Genomic DNA, 16,941 nt, shown 5'->3' on the forward strand with positions numbered 1-16,941 from the left:
AGAGTCTCAGGCAGCTTTTTTTCATTCCTAGTCTCACACGCTATCACTCAGTAGACCCCCTCTGACATGTACACGGTGTTGGACTTGGTGGGGGGTGGAGGAGTACAAATTGGGATGCTGATGGAGGGGATAAATGCAACACAGCCATGTCATCTTCCTGACCAGGCTAACACTGTGTCTAGGATTCTGGAATTCTTGGGGTAAAGAGACATGGTTCCTATTTTCTATTTTACCCCTAAATATTCCTCATCATTCATTGTGGATTTTTGATCCCATCCTTTTTTTTTTGTGAAGGGCTTTTGTTTGTTTAATACATCTGAAAAGAATGCATATACAAAGAATTGAGATGGGAAAAAGCATTGGTTCAACACTAATGAATCTACAAGTTTTAGGATTTGGGGAAGGTGGAAAAAATTATCTAAACATTTTTAAAAACTGGAAACTGCAACCAAATAAGCTGAAAAACAAATCCCTATTAACACTTATGAAGAGTCTCCACAAGACTCTCGCCATGATTTTCATTAAAGAATATCAGTGGGCTAGGGGGGCCTCATACCCAAAACAGAAATAAGGGGATTCCCAACTGGTCAGTCCTCTTGTTGGTAAATGTTCTCCCACCCCATCCACCACCAGCTTCTTCATGAAGCAGGCCCACATCCTCAAACCTGAAAGGATGCCAATCATCCTGCAGGCATCTGTCTTCTAGCACCACCCTTCACAGTTCTTCTATGTGCCAGGTCTTCAGCTGGGTTCTAGGACCACCACACAGTGAGTTGCAAATCTATGCTAAGTATATAAAACAATGACTGACAGGGGAAAATTTGTTTTTTAATTACAAACCAAATTCATTTGGTGTATTTCAAAAGGTGCAATACTTTTCTTCATTTATCAATGAAAGAAATTAAAAATGAACCACCCCCCCCCAAAAAAAAAAACAGCAAATAGCAAACAAATTTCCTTGAAAGTCACAGTCACATACAGAGTGCATCCTAGAAAAGAGGAGGGGCAAGACAGCTTCCACCCATTTTCATGAATTTCATCAAATACTGGATCTACTCAAGGGTGAAGAGAAAAAGCAACTTTCAAAAAGGAGTATATTATTAAATGAGGCATTTACTATACTCCTTCCTAAGAGCACCACGTGGGGAACACATTTTCTAAACTAGATCTAGGAAGTAGAATGTGGAATCAATTTGTCCTCCTCTCCTAAGGGCTGTCCATCAGTTAATTAAAAAAAAAAAAAGACTAAAAATGAACCCCACATACACCCCCACGCACACCAAAAAAGGGGTGGGTGGGCAAAAGTGTCCAAGATTACTCATTACTCTCCAGGTTGGAACCAGGGAATGGCTTCAACAAATTAGTCTGTTACAAAGTCATCACAAGCATGCCTTGCTTTTAAACAACAACAAAAAAAAGGGGGGGGGGTTCTTTTTCAACAATAAAAACTAGTACTTATCGATTTCTGACAATACACAATTACTCAAAATTAACTAGTATGGCAGGGTGCGGGGGGCATACCTATGGGCCTTGTCTCACATGAGTACATATGGGTAGGTGCAGGGCATTGTCATTATTGAAGAAACGAATTTTAATTTTTAATCTTTAGTTTGATTTAAACATTGCTTTTAGTATGATGCCGACACCAGCCGTGCAGAAAGGACTCTGAAGAGATGTTCATAGCAGCACACACCTGCGGCTCTTCTTTGGTTCTGGAGGCTCCAGGGCAGCCAGTATTGCTTCATCAAACACATTCTTTAGGCCTTTCTGTGTGAGTGCAGAACACTCCACATACTTGACAGACTTCAGATCACTGGCCAGCTTTTCAGCAGTCTCTGGAGTGATAGGCTTCTGTTTGTTCTTGGCAAGTTTCTCAATAGTAGATGGGTCATCTCTGAGATCAATTTGGGTCCCGACAAGCAAGAAAGGAGTCTTTGGACAGTGGTGAGTTATCTCAGGACCCACTTTTCTTTCACATTTTCAAATGAGGATGGAGAGACCACTGAAAAACAGACTAGAAATACATCTGTTTGTGGATAACTCAGCGGTCATAATCTGTCATAATCCTTTTGCCCTGCAGTATCAAAAAGTCCAAGAGTATATGGCTCTCCACCAATCATAACTGTGACTGCATAGTTGTCAAAAACAGTTGGTACATACTCGGATGGAAATTTGTTTGTTGTGTAGGATATCAGGAAGCATGTTTTACCAACAGCACCATCGCCCACAACCACACACTTTAATTGTCTGCATTGCGGAAATAGTTTGTATCTACTTTAAATATTTCAAATTTGATGACCTAGCTTCTCTGCCAGGGCTTTGGCAGCGCTGCGCGGGATCTCCTCGGCTCCCATCCAATATTCTAATAATTCTGCTAATCCAGCTGTAACTGGACATCTAATGATGTTCAAGATGAGCCTGTCACCAACCACATCAGCATGCCCTTCCCTAGATTCTTCTAGGAATGCCATTGGGGTGGGCTTGGTAGGGAAAGGAGGAAAAGAGTAACTAGTTTTAAGTCAACCTTTAATTTTCTTCCCAGTTTTCTCTTTAATTTCCCTAATTGGAAAAGTATTTAAATTTTTAGGCAACTATATTAGTCAAATCATGATGTGGTCAACACCAAGAAGTCTTTCTTAGTCTCTGGATATAGCTGATCTACTTTTCCAGATTGACTATTTTAGGCAATGAATGAATTTTAATGGTTTTAATCTGGTACTATTCCTGTTTTTTCATTTCACCCTGAAAAGCAAAGCAGTAAAATATTTACCCTAAGATTATAGTATAAAGGAAAGACAGGAAATTCACATTTATCAAGCATCTATTATGCTCACATTTCTTACCACTATCCATTTGTTGTCCCATTTCATTGGCACAGTGATCCCCTCAAGTAGGTGGTGGTATACCAGTCTTATAACTGAGAGCACTAAGGCCCAGCAACATTGAGGAACTTACTAAAGACAACCCAGCTTGAGGTAACATTCACTTCAAGTGCACCTGACTCTGAAGGGCAGGGACTATATACTGCACTTTGCAGTGTGAGCAACCAAGGACAAAACAGGGAGGGTACTCACTCCTTCTCAGAACCTCTTTTGCCAGGCTTCAGAGCCAGTGTTTTCCATGTTCCACTCTTTCTACCCAACACAAAGTTATAGTCTCTACAAATGGGTCAAGACTCTACATATAACACTTCTTGCCCTTGGTACGTACCTGACCTAGTCCAAGGGGAGAATGGGAGTTTTATTTTCATCCTAAAACTTGGTTACTCAAAGGCACATTGTTCAACTTCAGCACTATCCTGCGAGATGGCAGAAAATTAAGGACACTTTTCTCTTACTTGCAAATCCCTGCCACTATTTTCAGTAAGTGAGATGTCACCTCTGGAGTGATTCTCCCAAAGAGCATCATTACTTTCTACTACCTCTACCTTTTCTGAGGGATACTGAAAGCCTTTCCCTTCCATTTGAAGTTATCCTAACAGAGAAACAATTGTTTATCACTTTTCCTTTTTTGTTTTTTTGAGCCAAATTTATAAAACAGTCAAGCAATAATCCTGCTGGCATGGCAGCTACACTGTAGGCTAAATTCCCCCTCACAAAAGTCTGGTAGTGCACATTCCTTGAGTTGAATAGCCAGGGGAGGGTGGAACATGAAAACTCTGACCACTGTGATTGACAGACTTGGAAACTCCTACGATCTTGGTTAAGAGTCAGCTGATTTTCTGAATAAAAGACATTTAAAAGAGATGGGGAATCACATTTTGATTGAGTTCCTACTTTCAGTGAGGCATTGTGTTAAAGGTGTACTGATTTCCCAAACACTTTATTTCACAGTAATTCTAATTAGTATCTGAAAAGTTTTAAATTAGGGGAGGGGATATTTATTTAAATATATTGTTCCCTAAAGGAATTTGGCTTGGCTTAGGACAAACAGAGACCTCACTCCTATATACTCAGGGGAGAAACCCTTCTAGTTGATGGCCCTTGGTAATGATCCTTGAAAGGGGGAAGATTATTCTTTTCTCTGAATTATGTCCCTGCCACCCCAGCTAATTTTTTCCCTCAGAGGGAGACAGTAATGAAGGGTCTAAATGACATGACCATGTTCTCAAAGTATTTTCTGATTCTACAAATCCCCCTCCCCCATAAGAGTATTTAAGTCATTCTTTAGACAGGTTCCAGGCAATGTAAGCTATGTTTAAAAATTATTTTTATAGTGTTGTGAACCATTTTGGCCAGGATCCAAGTCCCTCAAAGACTCCCTCAGCTTCAGTGTAGGTTCAGAGTCAGCTGAGGCAGGAGTGGTGGGAGCCACCAGGAACAGAAGCAGTGCTGTTCTAGTTCTCTTTTCCTGGCTCCCATTGCTCCTTCATTTTCCTGCAGCTCCAATATAGAACAGTCCCATGAAGGATCAGCAGACGTGTTGCTGGTGAGGATACAGACTGTTAGGTGAACACTTACTTGTGCACAGACTCCTAAAGATTGGCAATGAGTTCTACTATTGGAGGAGACATTTATGAAGTACCTCCCTGGGATCATTCCAGCATTGAGAATCCTAGAGGGAGCTAAGAAAGGGGCCACTGGACAATTCTTGGATATGTTCTTTGACCTTCAGATATGACATCCAGTCATTTCTTTTTGATGTCCTCGGCTAGGAAGTGCCAATAACTTTAGGATGAAAACTATAGCCCTTGGGAAATGTGTCTTCATCTAACTGACATTCAACAGTAGGCTTGGAATTACTGATGGCTGCTTCATCTTCATTCCTTGGAATACTTTGTTAGTTTTCTAGGGCTTCCACAACAAAGTACCACAAACTGGGTATCTTAAAACAATAAATTTATTTTCTTGCAGTTCTGGAGCCTAGAAGTCTGAAATCAAAGTGCCAACAGGAGCATTCTGCCTCTGAAAGCCTTGGGAAAGAATCATTCCTTGCCTTTTCCTAACTTTCGGCAGTTTCTGGGAATGCTACTTTGCTTCTAGACATATCACTCCAATCTCTGACTCTCTTGCCTTGTGGTCTTCTTCCCTGTGTTTATGTAGCAAGAATGACCTGAAGTTCACTATCTCTACTTTAAATGACTATAATAGAAAGTCCACTGATGGGAAAAGATAGAGAAGTTTTAGAACTCCTTTACCCCCTTAGAGACTCAGAACAGAAAAAACATCATGTATGGAAAAGTGGCAGGATAAAAACTATTTTAGGTGAGGACAATTTACTAGACCCAGGTAAGCTCCCATTCAAGAGAATGACAGAACCTGCTTCTCAATGTGGGAAACTAAGAAGATCAATCAGAGTTGCCTCATGGCTGGAAAACAGCAATTGTCAAAATTCCAAAATGATAAAGAGAATATATATTTTAATATTTGTAGGGAGAGCAAATTTTGATATTTTGTAAACTAAGAAGATATTTATGTAATTAGATATTATAGAAATACCTAAAATGATGGGCACAAGTAACTAGAATGGCTCACCAAGAGCAAGTTAAGCCACATCACACTGAATTAGAGTGTCAAAGATTTGCCAGGAAGCTAAGTCAAGGGAAAAGTTAGGCCCATATGCTTTACATTGGTCATGGTATAACTTGGTTCTAAGAATAATTCTGGATGCCAACTTTTTTCTAAGAGATAGGTTTAATTAGAGTTTTCAAAAGATGATAAAGGAATATTTTATGAAGTTACCTGAGAAGACTGTATTATTATAGTATCTTTAAATGTTTGAACAATTACCATGTGAAACTGAAATCAGTCTTTGTCTATGGAGTTGGAAGCCAGAATTAACACCAGTGGGTGAAAGTGATGTGGAAACCTAAACGGACTTGTTGAAGAGAGTAATCTCTACAAAGTGAAACTGTCCAGTGACAGACATACCATGCCTCATTGTGCAAAGAGCTCCATTTGACCTTGGAAGAATTCAAGGCCAGAGCAAAAGATGTCTCCTCATGAGAAATGTCTTGGAGGGAGTTCATGAAAGGAGAACTTGCTGGACCTGAGGAACAAAGTGTAGGATTTCTGTGATTCTTCAACTGAAATCCATGACTTGGTCTTTTATACAAATAGATATATTGCATAGTTTTTTATATGCTTGTTTTTATTGGATTACCTTTTTTGATGTTCTCACAAAGGTCCTCATTACCATTTTAACAACTCCCACACCTCTCTTTAACCTCCCACAAAAACACTTGATCTATTTCCCTGGTGCCTGGGCACTAAACTCAATTTCCTGAAATTCAAACATTAGTCTTATTTTCATTGCACTCAGAGAAGTGCAGGTCATCCCAGGGACCATTACTTGGCTATGTTGACCAGCTCTATCTCAGATACTGAAGGGAAGTGGATCCTGCCTTCACTTTGCCTTTGATCTTAGTGCCAGCCTGGGTATGACTGGGTTGACCTTCCAGCCGACAGACAGTTTTGGAGTATTGAGAATCTTCCCCCCTCCTTTATCTGCCATCACAGTCAGGACTCTATAGAGAACTTCAAGAAGACAAAGTTCCTAAGGAGGCTCTGGGATCCTCTCGACCCACCTTCAAGAGCTCAGGTTGAAAGTTGAGCAAAAGAAGGTAGAGCAACAGAAGTGTTCATAGAACTGGAAAGAGAAACAAGAGGAAAATTTGTATTTATGGGAGGAATGTCTGTCCTTCCAGAAGCACTTAAAATAAAGTACACTGCCCCCCGCCCCATGAGCTGAAAGTGACTAGAGCAAAACAGTAGTTGCCTATTTATAGGCTCCAATATATTCAACTATGGGATACAGACCTAGGCCTCATTGGAGGAGTTATATAATATAAAAGCTGTGTTTTATAGTATTATACTAAAACAAATTCTAACATCTTAAGAACATCTGGATCCAAAGATTCAAAGCAGGTACCATGTTGGCCTCTATTAAATTACTCACAGCTACTTGTCCCCACAATAGCACTAGGTTCTGGGTTTGCCACTACTCACAGTTTTGGTTTAGGTTTTAGGTTTGGGCAAACAATGTAAACTCTCAGGTATTTACAATAGTCTCAAATTCCTCATCTGTATAACTATAATGAAATCCACCTCATATGGTAGTTGGGAGCATTAAATGAAATAGTTTATAGAGTTCTAAGCAATACATACACAATATATTTAGTATCTATATCATGTGTTTTCAGGTGCTTTAAAAATGCACAAACCACATTATTTCACCTGATATACATTAACTTTTTGTGTTTTCCCTCCTTCTGGACTCAACCATTCTTGGATTCTCAGGAGAGCATCCTTAGTCCTTTGCTTCCTCTCTCAGTATTCCTTTTCAATCTAATCTCTCTTGACTTAAAAAAGAATGTAGATACTACCTTCAGTAATCCAACTTCCTAACATATTTAACCTCTAATTTAAAAAAAATTTATATTATATATATATATATATAATCATTCCTGTCCTCCTGGGCTTCCACAATATGAGCCAGCCTTTCTGTCTCAGTCACTGTCAGCATGCTCACCTACCATGCAGCCTTGAGCAAGGAACCATGCCTTATTTATCAGAAAAAGGATAGTTTTAATCAAGATGGTGTTAAGATGGTTTCTCTTGTGAGATCAGCGTACAACTGTCCTTGCCTTCTTTTTAATTTGAAGCAGGTTCTTGCTCAGTTGCTGAGTCATGAACTTGTGATCCTCCTGCCTCAACCTCCTAAGCCTCTGGGGCTACAAGCATGCACCCTCACTCCTGGCTTTAAAATCCATCTCTAAGATTATACTTTCTATGGGCTGCTCATTGAGTGGTATATTCCAAAAATATGTGTTATACAACAGTGATAAATGAATTTATCAATTACTATGACCAAATTTACCTTTAGATTAAATACCACTTGGTGTTCAGTGTGAGAAACCCTCAAAAAGAAAGCCCCAAGTAAGTCAGCATTGAACAAGACCTCGGGGAAGATAGAGGAAGGAAGTTCAGAGGAAGAAATGATGAAAATCTGAGTAACTCTGGGCTTGAGTTCGGACTACATCTGAGCTTCTCTGAGCACAGGGTTCCAGAGGAGGAATTTCAGAGAATGATCACTCCATTGCATTATTCCAACATTGGACAAGGTGAGAAATATAGGACTGGCCTAATCTCAGACAAGAGAATAGTTACTTTATTTTTTTTTTAAATTTTAATATTTATTTTTTTAGTTTTCTGCGGACACAACATCTTTGTTTGTATGTGGTGCTGAGGATCGAACCTGGGCTGCACGCAGGCCAGGCGAGCGCGCTACCGCTTGAGCCACATCCCCAGCCCCGAGAATAGTTACTTTATCTGTTGTTGTAAATTCAAGATTAAGGTAGGGACAATTTCAACACTCAGTGGTGGAAAATGGAGAGTTGTGTCTGGCTCCAGTTCATAGCTGATGAAGTTGAGGTTACACAGACAGTAGTATTAGGGATGAGAATAACTCAGACCTTCTGAGCTCAAGTGAGAAGTCTGATGATTCATGATCTCTCACAATCGGCTCCATGCAAACAGGGGTGAGAAGACCAGGTTAAAACCTGAGACGTAGTCTGCCAGATAGGAAGATCGTGTCTTTCCATTTCCATGGGAGTTCTGTTTTTTCCTTTGTAGAATGGGAGCAAAAGGAAAGGGGGAAAGAGAAAGATGTGGGCAGCAAATGGATTTTATGTCAAGGTGCTGCCTGAAAAGCATCCTGAAGGGGATTACTGTGCTCATAGTGGTAAGCAACTCTTGAGAGAAATCTGTGTGCTAACATAAAAGAATATTTCTCAGTTAACTCTTTGGTGTTAAAGGGGACTTTCTTAAAGAAATATGACCAAATACTGATTTAAATTCAGGATGTGAACATTTTCGACCTGCAGATGAAGCACTAAGAGCAAGTCCTTGTCTATTCTCAGAATCTGTCAAATCTCACAAGTCAAAATGGAATATGCTTTCACTTACCACCAAAACAGGGTCCACAATTTGGTTTGTCCTTCTATCTTAAGGCAAATGCCATGGTCCTTGGAGGTCAAGTAAGTGTATAGTACTCACTGGATCACCCAGGCCCAGGATGCGAACAGGGATGTCTCTACTTGCCCACTTTTATTTAATAAGCCACATAGAACTGACTTGTTGAAATGTGTTCTTCTGCAGAAATGGCTCAATTTCCTTCTCCACACAGTCACAGATATCTTAGAAAATCATGGAGTGGATGAGGTCTCCTGGGTTAGCCTTTTGCTCTCTTGCATAGGAGACAAGTAAAGAATCTAATGGAAAGAGCACATATGATCATTCTTTTTACCCAAGCATTGGCTATAAAGTAAATAAGTAATTGACTGGAAAACACAAAGCAGAACAATTCCTTGTCGAATTTCAGAATTTGTCAAATCTCAGAAATCTCAAAAGTCAAATCCCACTTAACATGTGATCGATTAAACAGTTATTGGAGGCTCAAAATGCAAAAAGCAAACATCAAGTAAACATAGGTAAAAAGAGCAAGAAGTGACTATCATACCTAGGGCTGGAAAATCAAAAGGAATATGCTTGAAATTGTTAGTCAGTCTGGAAACTTGGAAGAGCTGAGACCCAGGCCTCTGAGGTGAGGATGCTGTCTAGCTATTGCTGTTACCTCAGGTTATCGGAGGGGCCCCCAGAACTAGACTCAAACCTTAAGCATTTAGGGGTTAGCACCCAGATAGTGCTTATTCTTTAGGAATTAGGAGGTACCCTGAAAGGCTGGCACAAGTCCTCGGGAATGGGTGAAGTTCACTTCTGCCAGTACCTCCAGAGCCTGAACCTAGTAGAGCTAGAATCAAGACCTCCAAGGAAGAGGCAAGATCAAAGTGATGCTCTTTCGGCAGGAGATCTGAGAGGGGCACCCCTGCTCCTAGACTCAGCAGAAGGCAGTGGGCAGTTGGTGCTGGTGTCTAGGAGAGAGCATAAGACTGGCTCTGGAGTATGGGGGGCAACCTGGAATCTGGGACCAACTGTTACTACTGGAAACAACTGCCAAGGTGAAGAACTGTTACCCTCCCATATGAGGCTGAAAGTCAACAGTGAGAAAATAAATAGTAAGTGCAAATCTCTCTCCATTTTCTTACCTTTCTGTTGTTAATTTTCACTTACCACTTAATTCCTGTTGCTTCCTATTACTAATCTCTTATTAGCAGATCTACCAGGCAGCCAAATGTAGTTTTGTAGGTACGAGGAAATCAAATGAAGTGTGTTTGAAGCTGAAATATAGTAGCTTAAACAACACACCTTACATCCTAAACACAGTCTGTTTACCCACAAATCTTTTCTCTTGCTAAGAACCACCACCAGCACTTGTTCCTTCAGTAAATCCTTGCATGAACATCTCATGTGTTTGAAAAGTGTCTTCTGAGTCCTCCTAACTGAAGTTTGTTGCCTTCATTGGGCCTTTTTTCTGCCTGTCTGAACAGATCTCTCAGGTCTTTTTCCTCTTACTTCAGTGACAATGAAGTAAGAGAACAACCTGAAGAATGATGTCATTCTAAGAGTCATTTGGAGATGAGGCCTAATCACTAATGGCTATTGCTAATACTAGATATGAATAATTCCAGTACAAATGAGAAAAAAATTAAGTGAGCTAGGATCTAAGCATCTCAGTCTAAATATCTTGATAGTATGAACTCCTCTCATGGGCTGTCAGTAGCAGACAAACTAGCTCATCATCAAGGAAATCAACAGATTAATAGCCCTCCTTAATTTAATCAAGGATCTTAATTAAAAGGAAGAGAAAATAATCAAGGATCTTAATTCAAAAAGAAGAGAAAAGAGTTAAGAAAAACTCTAATTTTTTCTTTTTCTTTTTTGGTACCAGGGATTGAACCCAAGGGCACTTAACCACTGAGGTACATTTCCAGCCCATTTTAATATTTTATTTAAAGACAGGGTGTCACCGAGTTGCTTAGGACCTCCCTAAATTGCTAAGGCTGACCTTGACTCCTGATCCTCCTGCCTCTGGGATTATAGGCATACGCCACCACGCCTAGTGAAAGCTAATTTTTTTTGAAAGCTAATTTTTAATTAGGTGTAAATAGGAAGAACAAAATGAAAGAAGAGTTTGTAAGACCAAGCTGATAACTGACTTATGTTGTGATAGTCCTATTGACACAGGGGGAAATTGTACCCAGACAAGAAAAAACAGATTCTTACTGGCCTCCAGAAGTACATGGGAATCCTATACCAAAGTTAATTTTTACAGATCATGAAAGAAACTGCACAAGGGAATGGATAAGTTAGAGAAGATAACCTAGAAGGAGGTGCAATTATCTAAGGGTTACACCACCACCATCATTCATTGAGAGAGCCCCAGAATTTAATTTTGTGGGGAAAATATAAATCTTATTATTTGTAAATAAGAAGGAAAAACTAATAAAAAGAGAGTTAAAATTTTCCAAATGAACATCTCTATTGTTTCTCTTAACATAAAATATGATACACATTTACTTTATCTTCTGTGTTTAAGGCACAAATATTATCCAAAATGCATCTCCCTTTTTGTTTTAAGTAATATGGATAGTTGACAATATTACTTGTGATTTGAGCATAGACACAAATATTAAACTACTATAGATGATTGCTGATCATCTGTGTTATTTTTATAATTGAAAGAAGTATTTCAAATATATTAACAAAAATACAATTATTTACCACTTTTAAAAACCTGTTGCACCTATAGTTTTTCATCTTAAAATGGGAGAGTTTCAGAATCTGGACTTATGTTCTTCTAGTGTTAATATTCCATGGGACTAAATATAAATATTTTTTAAAATCTGGGTATACTTTAAGTTATAGAATCCAATGGCACGTAGACAGAGTACACTAAAAATAAGCAGTCATTATTAAAGTTAAACTTATCTTCTAGGCAGAGATAATTTAGAATTTAGAGAGAGATGGTCTGGGTGCAGATCCCGGTTCTATTCTTATAACTTGAGCAACTGAGCAAATAAATTATTTGGCCTCTTGAATCTTTAGTTTCTTATCTGGTCAACTCAGAACATTAATATTTCCATTAAAGTTAATAGTCAATTTAAATGGGTTTATAGATGAACAGTGCTTCACATAATAACTGGTGTATAATTAATTGTTCAATAAATGGCATGTATTATTGTGATTATCATTGTCAACTCGTCAGTGGGTAACATCATGCAAGTACTTGACTTTAAACAGGACTTGTTAGTTTTTAAAATAAAGTACTTAGATTGAATATCTTTTTCTGACACACTGTCAATTCCAGTAAGTACTGGAGAAGAGAGTTCAGAAAAGTGTGTTTTGAGACATTTCACAAAGCAATAGTACTATATAGTAAGATGTGGAACAGGGTAAGGTGAAATAACAACTTTCATTTGTGCATGGGTGGTGTGTGTGTGTGTGTGTGTGTGTGTGTGTGTGTGTGTGTGTGAGAGAGAGAGAGAGAGAGAGAGAGAGAGAGAGAGAGAGAGAGAGAGACTAGGGATCGAGCCCTGGGCAACTCTACCACTAAGCTGTATCACTAGCCCTCTTTATTTTTATTTTGAGAGGGGTCTCACTAAATCGCCCACGCTGGTCTGGAGCATGCTATCTTCCTGCCTCAGCTTCCCAAGCCTCTAGGATTACAAGTATGCACCACCACACCCCGCAGGATAACAACTTTCAAAAAAAATTTCCCATCTTTCTTCCTTCAGCTTTTTATAAATGTTCTGCTGCATTTATAAAAGTAGATGGACGTGTCTGGGGTCACACATGTGATACCACCAGCATAACCACACCCAGCAACAGAGCCATATATAGAGATACTCCAGTGATCTTCCACAGTCTTAGAGTTCAGTCTAAGTAGAGTGAATGCTCAGGAGAAAGGTGGTGGATCAGATGATCAGTCTCTCCCCTTCCATCCTTCAGCATCTCTTCACAATCTCAGTTGCAACTCCACTAAATGCCACTACCCATTGGATCACCCACCAAACACCCAAGAGCCAGATTTTATCTTACTCTATAGAAAGATCACATTCATGGGCCATATTCAGTTGCTTTATGGAAACTTTCAGCAAATTAATCAAGATTCCTCTCAAATTCTGTCCTGAAAAAAAGAATAAAGAAAATTATTAGATACATGTGTTATCATAAAATGGATGTCCATTATTTATATTCAAGGAGGTTAATTGTAAAATGATCAAGTGTTGCAGGATGACATGTAAAATTGACAACTATAGGAATATTTATAGAAATAAAAAAGCAAAAACAAAAACAAGATATGGGGATGTAGCTTGATGGTAGAGTGCTCATACAGCATGCGTGAAGCCCTGGATTCAATCCCCAGCACTGCAAAACAAAAAAATAAAAAATCATTTGTGCTAGTCAGCTTTTTATTCCTGTGACCAAAATACCCAACAAGAATAACTTAGAGAAGGAAAGATTTATTTTAACTCACAGTTTCATAGATTTTAGTCCATGGTCAGCTGCCCCCATAGTTGGCTGCTCTGGGCCTGAGGTAAAGCAGAAAAATCATGGCGGAAAGGCATTGCAGAGGGGAACTGCTCACTTCATGGCAACTGGGAAGCCGAGAGAGAGGAGGGGCAGAGAGAAGATAAGCCCTTTCAGGGCATGCCCCCAGGTACCTACCTCCTGCAACTAGGTCCTACTTTCTAGTAGTCTATTCAGCTATCAATGTATTAACCCACTAATGAAATCAGAGCTCTCATGATCAAGTTATGTCCTACCAGCCCTGCCTCTGAACACATGAGCCTTTTGCAGACATTGTGGATCCAAACCATAAGAGCATCCTTCAAGCAGACATGGCAGTGAAGGTGACATTAGGAGCTCAAAATTGACAGCAATTTAAATGAAACCCCAATAATATGTGGGGAAAAGGAAAATTGGTGAAAATAAGTGGGGTCATTGCTGTGACTATATATGAATTATGTGGGAAAGCATTTGGAATTGATTCATGGGAGGAGTTTGGAAAAGTTTATAAAAGCAAGTTAGAGAACCCTCTGCTTAGAGCTTTACAGGTGATTCTGGTTAGGGCTCAAAAAACTAGAATTCTGACAAATGCAGACAGTAAAGGCAATACTGAAGAGCTTCAGAAGGAAATGAGGATTCTGTTGTGAACTGGACTAGAGGTCACCCATGTTAGTGAAAAAATTGGCTTTCTTTTGTCCATGTCCAAAGACTTTGTGGGAGGCCAAGCTTCAATATGATGGACTAATTTATCTGGCACTAGGAAACCTCAAGGCACTTAGGCTATGGCATGGGTATTACTGGCTGCTTTTAACCAAATTTACAGTGAGAAACAGAAGTAAAAATGAACAGAGCAGAAATCACTATTTGTCCACTTTCCCTCATCAGAATCTTATTTTTGACCTCCTAGAGTTATGTCCCTTCTTCTGCCTATGGTCTTCTCTCTCAGGGTGCAGGAGATAACTTGAGAATTATGATATTGTGACAATAGTACTGTGGATTGTTCCATGGATAAAAAATAACTCAAATAATTACATTCATTGCCCCTTACAAGGACTTAAACCTTAGAAAAATGACAATTGAAAACTTAGTTTTCCTCCAAAGAGGAATTAGAAATCATAATTTCCAATGTTTGAGAAGTTAACTGGGTACTAAGCTCAAAACGAAGCTCTTGCATTCACCCTGGGACTGAGGTGAAACATCAGTAAAAGTTGGTTGCAAGGAGGCTTCTTAATCCGCAGATACACTGCTTTAAATGAAAGAAAGTTATATTTCCATTGGGTTCTGGACTCTCCTAGGTTTGCATATGGAATTTATAGAAACTTACACTCTAAGGGAATTAAGGAATAATTTATAGGGGGGCAATTGGTCTGCCAGTCGAGTCTTGAAATAATTTAACAGGTGTTCCCATGAGCCCAAAAATATGTTCTATGACATGACTTTTCCCTGTCATGTCCCCAGGGTCCAAAGCCTCCCCAGGATTACAGAGCTAAAGGAATTTGGAAGAGCAGAAGACAAAACAGACTTATTAAAAATGAGTACCTTAAAGTCTTTGAGGATAAAAATTTCTACCGAGGTTCTGAACAGACATTTTTCACATGTGAAGGCAACCTATTCACTGTAGTGTTCCCACCCCTTTCTGACTGAATATAGTGCTTCCTGCTATGTCTAAATTTAGGGCACCTGTATAGTGAATGCTTAAAATTTTATATTGTCTTGGTAACCATCTTTAAATATGTTGAACTTTCTCATACCAAAAGCAGGACTCAGTCATTCTTGGTTCAGATATATATATATATATTAATTATATCCCACCCAAGTGGATCCCAGCAGGTGGCCAGAGATAAAACTTAGAGACACGTCTCTCACCTTGCAGGCTGGGCTTCCTTCTTTCCCTCTGTTTCCTTTAAATGGACCGTTCAGACATTTGCCCACAAATTTAAAGTGATTACCTATCAGTCACAGTGAGACCTCCTTGAACTTGTGTCTGCTTGCTTTAAACTCACCAATGAAAGTTCCCTGAAAGAAATGCTTATATAATGCCTTGGAGCCAATGAAGGGGTTGGCACAAAGTCCTCCCCCTTTTCTCTCCTTCTCCCTCTCTTCTGCATGACCTCCTCCCTATGTGTGACTTCGGGGTATGCTGACCCTTCAAAATTTGTAAATATTAAAAAAAACAAACCCTCAAATTTTCACATGTGGTTCTTGTCATTGAAGACCCAATCTGTTCTCTGGCAGTAAGGTCACCCTGAGGCAATTCATGCAGATGTATTTCCTGCTGATGCTCTTCCTTCTAAGCCTCTGTGCCTGCTAGAAACAATAGCAAGCAGCTAAATTGATGGAGAACTCAAAGAGTTTCATTCAAAACAACATGATATGCAAAATTCAACTGCATTATACACCTGGAACAATATCTTCAGAAAGAATTCAGACTGTATTTCAGCAAATGAGAGCTGAGCAGCCCCTAGGCCCTTGTTTAGGAGCACTGCCTTCCCTTGGAAGCAAAGACCCAGTATTTTCACATTCTAGATAAAGAATACCACATCTGGGTATCACATCTATATCTTCTTTGATATAAGGGGAGGCGACTCAAAACAGAGCAGGGAGGAAGAGCATGAGAAGAAGATTACCATTAAAGGACGAGAGAGGTGCGTGGGAATGGGAGAGAGAAGGGGAATTGCACAGAAGATGGTAGGAGACCCTCACTGTTATGCAAAATTACATATAAGATGGTGTGAGGGGGAATAAAAAAGAGAGAGAAACGTGTCACAGTAGATTGGGTAGAGAGAGGGGAGGGGTGGGGAGGGGGGATAGGAAGGGCAGCACAATACAATAGACACTAGTATGGTCCTATGTATAAACGTGGCTGTATAACCAATGTGATCCTGCAATCTGTACATGTGGAAAAATAAGATTAAGATTACATACCCCATTTGAATCAAATGTATGATATGTCAAGATCACTGTAATGTTTTGAGCAACCAATAAAAAAATTTAAAAAAAAAGAATACCACATCTCAGTCAGGTCTCCCAACTTGAAATCAAAGCACCAATTGAAAGTTTTTAGCCCCTAGACTCTGGAACTCCTGGAAGCTGCAGGAGCTGGAACACTGGCACAGATCTGATAGGAGATTGCTCCCAGCAAAAAAAAAAAAAAAAAAAAAAGAACATTGGGACTCTCCCCTACCCCACCCCCTTCATCGTATTGCTTAGCCAGGTGATTTTTTTTCCAGCTTCAATTTCTCTTCCTTACCTTCTCCTCTTAAATAGGGAAACCCTATAACTCCTGTCACTTTCCTTTGTTCTATTTGAGCAAATTTCAAGTTGAATGCCTTAGTTAGCTCTTTATGATCTTAGCACTTTCATACCAGTGCTGAAGGTCTCAGGGCATTTGGCTGTTTGAAAATGGTGAACAATCAAACCAATCTGTCCTTGAAAAAGGACTTGAATTGGACAGAAGACCAGCGATGAAGCTCAGTACTAATTATTCATATCACAGAGCCACTGGGTCAGAGCCAAGGTGCAGAAAACATGA

General features: G+C 39.5%; 1 pseudogene; it reads right to left on the minus strand.

Annotated features, from left to right (window-relative positions):
• Positions 1 to 1,548: 1,548 nt before the first annotated feature.
• Positions 1,549 to 13,493, minus strand: LOC124077269 (cell division control protein 42 homolog; annotated as a pseudogene).
• Between the last annotated feature and the right edge of the window lie 3,448 nt (positions 13,494 to 16,941).

Source organism: Marmota monax, unplaced genomic scaffold (assembly GCF_021218885.2).
Source record: "Marmota monax isolate L192 unplaced genomic scaffold, Marmota_monax_Labrador192_F-V1.1 WCK01_AAM20220418_F8-fsc00108, whole genome shotgun sequence".
NCBI lineage: Eukaryota > Metazoa > Chordata > Mammalia > Rodentia > Sciuridae > Marmota > Marmota monax.